Source organism: Pinus tabuliformis, chromosome 4_2 (assembly GCF_031772625.1).
Source record: "Pinus tabuliformis cultivar Carrire ecotype Pingquan chromosome 4_2, CPIR1, whole genome shotgun sequence".
In the NCBI taxonomy this organism is placed as follows: domain Eukaryota; kingdom Viridiplantae; phylum Streptophyta; class Pinopsida; order Pinales; family Pinaceae; genus Pinus; species Pinus tabuliformis.
The window spans coordinates 1,135,150,265-1,135,160,178 of record NC_142304.1 but is presented as its reverse complement, the minus strand read 5'-3'; the positions used below and the strand labels follow the sequence as shown (position 1 = coordinate 1,135,160,178).

The 9,914-nt window shown below is 35.8% G+C and overlaps 1 pseudogene; it reads right to left on the bottom strand.

Annotated features, from left to right (window-relative positions):
• Positions 1 to 982: 982 nt before the first annotated feature.
• Positions 983 to 9,914, bottom strand: part of LOC149173674 (wax ester synthase/diacylglycerol acyltransferase 5-like) — a 59,931-nt pseudogene continuing 50,999 nt past the window's right edge.

The window sequence follows — 9,914 nt, the reverse complement described above, 5'->3', positions numbered from 1 at the left end:
ATCTCCACTATTATGAATTTGAGTATTTTTCAGCACAATATCCTTTGTATGGGAGCATTAATCCACAGAAGTAAGTGGATCCTCTAGCACCATTATTGGATAATTATTTGGTGGTTCCTTTTCCTAGTCACTTTCGATGGTATTTTACTTTTGGTACCTCTAAGAAAGATGATGATTACTAGCCATGAACTCAATTTTCACAACATATTAATGTTGGTTATGAATGGCATTGCCAGATTGTTTGAATTTAGTGGATTGTACTAGTTTCAAGTACTGATTATTAACAACAAGCTAACTTATCCAAGTGGTACTACAACAACTGTGCTCATCAATGGTTTCCACACACCTCATGGAGACAAATTAGTAAGGTAAGGTTTATATAATTTTTATCGTTGCTTCTCTAATGGGGGATCTGGTATAGATTCATATAGAGAGGTTTTGGTCCTGATTTTTTAAAATCCCTCTTAGTGCTTAATAGATTCAGATATTTGGAGTTAAGATGGATTCTTATTTTTTCTAATTGTTCATTGTGATTAATAAAATTCAAGTTTAACATGAATCCAGGTAGAGTAGTTAGAAGTAGCATGTGTTTATGAGATTGAAATCGAGTTCAATCCCTTTGTCTAATGAAAGTGTTTAAGTCACGAGATTAATCATATGATATTTTTTATGCCATTGTTGATCTATATGCAGGAAACAAATAAAATGCTTTGCTAAATACTTCACATTCAGTTTCCTCTGCGGATTTTTTCCAGTGGTTCTTCACTAGTGGTGATAATTGCAACTTCATAAATTTCCCTGCCTTTGGCCTGAAAGCTTGGAAACAGAGGTAAATTTTCTGATTACAAAGCTGATCAAAATGTTTTCCAAATTGGGCTTTATGCAATATGTGATATATGTTACCCATTGCAGTTTTTACTTCGATTTGAGCACAACATACGTGGGAGTAGGTATGATCTGCCCAAATATTGTCAATATATCACTACTTATTGGAGTGTCGACTTCGTGGGGTCTCATGTGGCCTTAACAAATTGTCTGCAGCACAAGATTGGGTGTAGAAAAATGTGGCTCCTTTCGTTCCAGGTACAAATATAATCGCCATATCTGTGGGAAATGAGATTCTTTCCACAGGAAACAAAGTGCTAATATCCTCTGCAACCTTTGATATAAGCTTTTCTTTCCTAGCATAACTCTGAAAATGTACTATCAGGCCCTAAAACTAGAAAGGAAAATTTGAAAAAAGAGACACCAATATAATTATCAAAAATTTTAAAAAAGATACACCATGTATAATTATCATTTGTCCTAAAACCTTGAAAATTATGTATGGAACTCAGATTTAAAGATCCACCTGAGGCATTCCAGTGACAATGGTGACGATATGAGTTACCGGGTTGTTAAGGAATTGAACTGGTCCCACTGGGCCCATTATGTTTGAAAATAGAAGAGTCGTGTTCTGGAATACTCTGTATAGTGCCTTCATTATAGTCTATCATCAATAGATTGATAATATTTTATTAGTTTATCAAATTTGATCCATAAATCAATGAACAAAATGCATTGGATAACATTTAATGCAATGGTCAGTGAATACATCAACTCCAAAAATGTGGGGAAATAAGCCTTTGAGAAACAAGTTGAATCAAGGCTAGTAAGATGCTTTCTTCCTCTTTAATTCGGCTCTCGCCACAAGGCAACACTTGAGGAAGACATCCTCCTACTAGTGCTTCTATAATTGAACAAGGAGCATCCAAAAGGCAAATTCATTCCCCCATCTTTCTTCTTGGGGATTCTCCATCATGTATTCAAGCTTCTGCTAAAAGAAAATCAAAAACATGAATGAAGTGAATGATAGAAGCAAAAGAATTTGAACAGAGTATTCATGATGCAGTGTGCTCTCACATGGAGTCCTGGTGATGGTCTCATATTCACTAGAATGAGTGCTTGGATTCGAAGGTTTGATGCTTTTTGGTAGGATGATCTATCCTTGGCTGTTGATTTTACAAAAAGTCAAGTGTTTTGATGTTAGATATATTTCCTGAACATCAAAACAAATATTTCCATAACATCATCTGCTCTGGAATCCAAAGTAATGCAATTTAGGACTGTTGAGAAAACAAAAGCTGCAGAGTACTCAACCAATTTTCTTCAATTTACTAATTTATATTTTTTCTATTGCTAGCCTTTACATTGAACTGGCAAGGGTACCCGACATGAAAAGGATGTATAGCTCAGCGGTGATGGTACATGATAGAGATGACATGGCAGGTGAGGACCATCCTTATCTTGATTGTAGATTCTGGAAATGTTCCAGAATCTACTGAACAGGAGCGAGGTCAAAGAATTGACTCATTCCTTTCCATTAGATTCCATAATATTCTCAGAATCTGCAATCCAGTTAAGTTCAGTGACAGCAAAGGATGACTTGTGGTGTTACTTAGTAGACTTTAGAAAATCTTTTAATGTGGTCCCTAGAGATATAGGATCAACTTTCCAAGATAGGCTTCCTAGCCGATAGGGAAAGCAGCAGTTCACGATTTGCATGATAAGGATGAGGCCAAAATTTGAACCAAGGAGGGTGTGTTGCACTGTTTTAGCAATGTTATAGGAGTGAAGCAAGGGTACCTATTCTTCCCAACATTGTTCTAACTATACATCAACCAACTAGAGATATGGATCAATGAGAAAGTGGGGAAGGGCTGAACATCACAGTAATATTAAAAATATTATTGTGTGCAGATGATGCCATCTTAGCAGCAAGAACACTCTGAAGCTTAATAGAGCACCTCATAGCACTAGAAGCTTTCTGCTTGGGAAGTCGATATAGATAAACCAACATTGTTAAATTCATACCCGCTTGCACTGGAAGCAATAAAGCTATTGATTTTTTATAGACAAAGAGTGGATAATACACGTAGAAATAATCTCCCATGTAAGATCATCAAGTAATTCCTTCATAGAATGAAAAACAAATGGGAGATACAATGCAAAAAATGGATCAAAATCTGGTTCATAAAGGAGAGAATGCTCAACTACAAAAAGGAGATGAAAAACTGCATGAAACGCTGCCATAGGATAGTTAAACTATAGAAAAGGTAACAATAGCATATCAACCAGTTCAACCCCGCAATATGCTATATTGAGATACAAAGATATCTAAATTAAATATACCATGGGGAGCAAAACATGTGTTAGGTAAATTGAGGAAAAGCTCACAGGTTAAAGTTACGGTCTGAGACAAGTAGATAGAGCGAACCCAAAGAGGAATGGGACAATAGGATTTGTTAGGTTTGTGACTTTTTCGTTCTTCAACTTCTTACTGGGAAACTTCACGACTTGTTTCCTCAAGTGGGGGAAGTAGAGATCAAATGACATCGTTTTCTCCAATTGAAGGCATATAACCACAATAAAAAAATGCATGATATTGGAAATTGTTGGCATTATGATGTATGTGTTGTACTTGATGGCAACCCACTTGTATATGGTAACTAGATGAATCTACGTAACTAGATGAATCTACAGGATAGATATTAGATGTGACAAAATGCAGGGTAGTTCAAAGCAGTTCAGAAGTAATGTACAACGGAAAATCTCATTATAATAGGTCTATTCAGAAGTAACAAAGTCATGGTACAAAAGAATAGGATGAAGGAACAGTGGACTACATATCAGAATCAAGAAATTGAATAAAAAGGACAATTTCAAGTATGTTAAGTTGTATACGCAAGTTCACTGTACAAAAAGAGCATATACACTAGGGTTAACAGAACAAAAGGAGCATATATGTATAGACGCACTTTCACAGGAGGAAAAGCATGTACATGTTGGAAAACCAAGGTTTTGGTCCCAGGTATTTAATCCAAGGTATTTTGGTCCAAGTTATTGATAAAGGTATTTGGTCTGAGGTATTGACCCTAGGTATTTGGTCCAAGGTATTGGTCCTAAGTGGTTTTGGTCCAAGGTATTGAGAAAGGCCTAAAACTATATAAGGAGGAGAAGATCATTAGGCCAATGTGTGCAAGTATTGAATATCTTATGAAATGTTAGATCAAATATGCAAGTTATGGGTTTCTGATGCTTTTCTTGATCTGAACTAAGGATACACCTATGTAGTTGATGATGGATGATGGATCGGGATCATAAGGCCTGAAATGGAGTATCATTATGTGGTTCGATCAAGGATAGTCTAGATTTGAATACTGACGCATGTTTTATTCTGTAAATGTTATGATCTGGGTATGACTAAAGTCTGGAATAGCTGTGAAGTTTTAAGTTAGTATTTGCAGATCTGTACGTTGTTTCGCTTTGGTAAAAGCGTGTATACACGTTGGTTAGTCACATCCAAGTAGCATATACATTATTAAGTATGATATTTGAAGTTGCAGTTGGATTTGGTTATTATTGCAGAGTTCCAAGTTCTGCTCTGTGTTCTGGTGACTTTGTTTTGGTGACAGTGTTCTGAATGTTCATATTTATTGATTGTGATTTGCTTCAGTGATGATGGATGAGATCTAATGATGGATCAGGATCATAATGGCTTATCATTATGTGATCTAATAATGGATGGGCTAGATCTAATTGCTAACACATGTTTTATCCTTTAAATATGATGATCTGGGTATGTCTGAAATCGGGAAGTGCAACGAAGTTATAAGTAAATATTTGCAGATCTATACACTAGTTCACTTTGGTGAAGCTGCATATACACATTGGTTCAGCTCTTCCAAGTAGCGTATGCAAGAAAAAAGTTTGATGTTCAAGGTTGATTGATCTATTAGATCAGTACTACTGTTTTACTACTATTTGTCAATGATGTCTTCATAGATCTGAAAGTAGAACTAAATATATAAGGAAATTGAGTTTGATTGATTGATTGATTGAGAAGGAAGAGTGATCCTTGTTGCTATCTGTTTAGAACTCAGTAATATGACAGTAAATCTTCAGAATGTCACTGATTGGTACAGTTTGTGGTTCAGAAGTTTTATGATTCAGTATCTTTAGAGATATACGCAGGTTGGGCTAAAGGAAGTAGCATATACACGTAGTTTGTGTTCATCCAAGTAGCATATACACTCTGATGCATGGTTTTGAGGTTACAGCTGGTTCTGAATGATGATGCAGTGTTCTGGGTTCAGATCTATGTACTCGTTATAGTGATCTATCTGTTCCAGTTGATTGGTTGAAGTAGATTAAGTATAAATGAATGATTCAATAGTGCCAGAGGTTCAGAGGTTGTCAGTAATTGATTGAGTTGTGGCTGATTCAGAGAGTGATGATTGAGTTTCAATGATTGGTTGATGTAGATGTATTTGATGTTGTATTGCAGTTATGATTTTGAGCTTCAATGTTGTTGATGGGTCCAGTATGAAATTTTGATGAAACGAGGCCTTCATGTGTATTGTTGTGTACTAGGAGCATCCAATCTGAAAATTTATGAAACGTGGTCCCTGGAGGAAGGGAGAAGGTCATAGCCTTCTGTAGGCTGGCGCCTACGTACTGGTAAACATATTAGCCAGTACAATATCTAGGAGGTTGGAGCTCCCTTCCAGTAGTAGTTGGAAAACGAGTGAAGGTTGGATCCTTTAGTAGGCCAACGCCTACATACTAGTAAACATATTGACTAGTACAAGAGCTAGGGGGTTGTAGCTCCCTTCCAGTAGAAGCTGGAAAACGAGAGAAGGTTTTAGCCTTCTCCAGGTGGGTGCCTGCATACTAGTATGAGTTTGCACCAGTACAAGATTGTAAGTAGATTTTCTTATTATTAAAAGAAGATAGAGATGATAGCAGCAGGTGGTTTTCACCCACATTGGGTTTCCACCTTAAATATTGGTGTTCATGTGTGTTGCTTATGTGTGATGGTTTATTCTGTTATTACTGCACATGGTTGTTGTTTAATTTTTAATAAAGTATTTATACACTAATTAAATATCAACATATGATGAATTAAATGAAACATAAGTTCACTAGATATACAATGTTTTCCTTGAGAACAGTTGCATGCACACACGAGTTCCCTTCACTGAAGTGGCGTAAATAAATCTGATCATGGAAATGAAGAAGTTATTGATTTGTAAATATTGATTCACCCCCCTCTCAGTATTATTTCCAACAATTGGTATCAGAGCAGGTCCTTTGGCAGAAGCTTGATCACTTGAAGGAGATCCGGAGAAACAATGGGAAAGAAGCTAAAGAAGAAAGCACCTCAAAAGAAGAAGGCATCTCAAAGGAACTATGATAGTGGGAGAGATGATTAGGGATTATGTGGAAGCGATTCTTCAGATTCAGAATCACATTAGAATGAAGATGAACAAGCAAAAGAACTATCAGGTATGAATTTGTTGTCCTCTGGTGATACATTTCTCTGTTCATTTGAAGATGATGAAAGTGATAGCGAAAAATTGAATTTTCTCTTATGGGTGAAAGAGAAAGATATCAAATAGAGGCAGAACTTAAAATCTCACAGACAAAATTAGAGATCAATAAGATCTATTAGACAAAAGGGAATGTGCCTTCAAAGAAGAAGCTACCAGACTAAAAGCTCAACTGGGGGAAGGGAAAAAAGTAAGGAAGAAACACAAGGAAAAGGAAGATCAATGTCAAAAGCTACAGGATGAAGTGACATCATTAAGAAATGGAGTAAACAAAAAGAGTACAACAATCAAGAAACTTAAAGATAGATCCAGTTAATATGAAAGTCTTGAAGCTAAGATCCTCTCTCTAAAAGAAGAAATTGATAAATCAAATAACCAGAATGAAGAACTACTCCAAGCACTTGAAGAACAAGAAAATGAAGTTCTCTAATTAAGGAAACAAGTGGAAGAAGGAAGAAAAGCTGAAGAAATCATGAAGAAGCAGTACCTTGAAAAGGAAGAGCAATATCAAGTTGAGGTAAATATCCTAAAAGGTAAATTAGAAGAAAAGGATAAGAAATTATTATTTCAAGATAGTACTAAGGTTTTGGATGATATTCTTAGTAGTCAAAGGTCTCCTGCCATCAAATCTAGTCTTGATTTTCATGAATCTATTGAAGGTGAATCTAGCTCACAAGGTGAGGCAAGGAACTCTAATGCAAAATTTGAAATGCTCAACAAGGAGATGAGAGGTCAACCCCATCAACAACCAAGGAAAGAAATTTTTCAAAGAAAATATAGTCGGTTATTTCCTCCAATGAATAATGTTGAATGTTTTATATGTCATAATTTTGGACATGTTGCAGCGAGATGTAGAAGTAGAATGGTTCAAGACCATCACACAGAAATATCATCAGCTTCCAGGTACTTTAATGGATATTGTTTTTCTTGCAATATGTTTGGGCACAATGCCATTGGCTTCTATCTAAGGAATAATGTAAGATGTTATGCATGTAACAAGTTTGGACATATAGCAAAGGATTGCAAGAGAAAATTCTGGGCACCATACCAAAAGGAGAAAACATCATCACACTCGAAGATATGGAAGAAGAAGGAAGTACAGTAAGAAAGTTGTGGCATAGCACAGTGTACAGACATAACAGACTCAGGGGAAGCTGGAAGTGTGAAACTTTAGTGTTCTAAATCTCATAGACAATTTTCATGAAGACAAGTCACATATATACGCGAGTTTGTAGTTGCACAATCGCGTATATGTTGGTTTGAGGAAAAAGCAGCAGGATAGACTTAGGAAAAGGGGTCTGATATGGTTCAGTCAACTATCTACTCTGTTTGATGATGGTTACAATATACTTATGATATGTGGAAATGTGTTGGTCCTCATAAGCTATTAAAAAATTGATGTATATCTGATTTATGATGATGCCTTGATGATTCTTACTGATATTTGCAATGATTAGATCTAATAATGAACAATTGGTACAGGTTCACGGGGAGCATATACTTATAATAATGCATTGTTGGCATTATGTTTAGAAGTCTTTGGTACCTAATGATTCTTATCAATGGTGATGATGCTTATGTGGCTAAAGTGTTAAAATGATACATCATGCTATGTTACGGTTATGAGTTGCCCATGATGAAATCTCAGATGATACTTATATTTCTTGGGGTTACATAGTTGTTATTCATATTTATGGATGATTGTGGATGAATTTCTAATGATACATATAGTACGTATATGTTTCTTACATATTCATAAGGACAAGGAGAAGTACAAAGCTTGAGTACACAACCTCATTATTTGATGATGAGCCACTCATTTCTTTTATGTTGGTGTCATCATACCTTCAAAGATGCATAAAATTCATATGGTGTAGTTATGATGCAGGATTCCTATAGTTCTTGGCTGTCACATCGTTGAGGATTGTTGTTGTTGATGGTATCAAGAAAGCTTGACGCATGACTATGAGCTCATGGTTTGCTAGATACATATTTCTATCTCATTGATGGATATACATTATGATTGAATACATGGATGATTACTTAAGCTTCATATTGATAGTTTGATATTCACATATGTTGATTATCATGGTTGATGCTTATCAGATGTGGGATTTTCCATAGTGATGATACATGGTTGATATATTGAGGGCTCTTATGGAAAGATCATTCAGTTCTTGATGATGATGTTATGATCATAGATGATGACTATGGTGTTTTCACATACATAAGATATGATGTGAATGATTTTGTGTTACTGCCTAGAGATATGACATATTCTTAGTTGATTCATGAAAGGTTATGATAAGGCTCTTTCTACTAAGGAAACAGAGCAAGTTGATCTTGATAAGATCAAGAGGATGAGTTGATATCTATATACGACATACTTTGTCACAGGTTGATGAAATTTACATTGTCATGATGGACATATACAGGTTGTTGGTCTGGATGCTGCTGACAGATGCTTATGGTGAAGATCATATATGGTGTATGATAGTTGCTGATGACTATCATGGTCTTTTTTAGGTCTTTGTTCTTTGGTAAAAATGCCATGTATATCATTTGATGTAAAGGTCATGTAAAGGCTCATGATGTAATAGTATGTCCCTATCTGTCACAGTCTTTTGATGAGTCCTTTTTGGTCATATGATGTAATTTGTACCCCCACTACGCATGGGAAGAATGATGTAATAATTGCTATATTTCAATCATGTATAAACAATTGGTATATCCCCACTGGGTTGGGTCGATGAGTCAAATTTGGTATATCCCCACTTGGTTGGGAGATTGATGTATGTATGAGTCATTGGTGATAGGAAGGTCAAACTCACATAGGTGAGTCATAGAGTCATGTTATTCTTTTGGAAAATATTTTTGCAGACTTTGCATGTGCTTAGGGGGAGCATGGATGGTTTAGTGCATCACAGCATGTACAAAGGGGGAGTTTAATCAACGAATTCAACATGTGCCTAGGGGGAGCATGATCAATGTTTATATTCAGTTGTTCATATATGAAATACTTCACTTTGGTCAGCCCTTTTTTCCCTTGATATCAAAGGGGGAGAATATCTTGGTCTGCCCTTTGCCCTTGATGTCGAAGGGGGAGAGTATTTTGGTGTTGGTTGTTATCTCTAACAGTTTCTATAGCTTGTAGTAATCAATACCAACATGGTTGCAATCAAGTCCAAAGGGGGAGATTGTTGGCATTATGATGTATGTGTTGTACTTAATGGAAACCCACTTGTAGTAGAACAACTCACTTGTATATGGTAACTAGATGAATCTACGTAACTAGATGAATCAATAGGAGAGATATCAGATGTGACAAAATGCAGGGCAGTTCAAAGGAATCAGTTCAGAAGTAATGTACAATGGAAAATGTCATTATAACATATCTATTCAGAAGTAACAAAGTCATGGTACAAAATAATAGGATGAAGGAATAAAGGACTACATATCAGAATCAAGAAGTTGAATAAAAATGACAATTTCATGTATGTTAAGTTGTATACTCAGGATCACTGTACAAAAAGAGCATATACA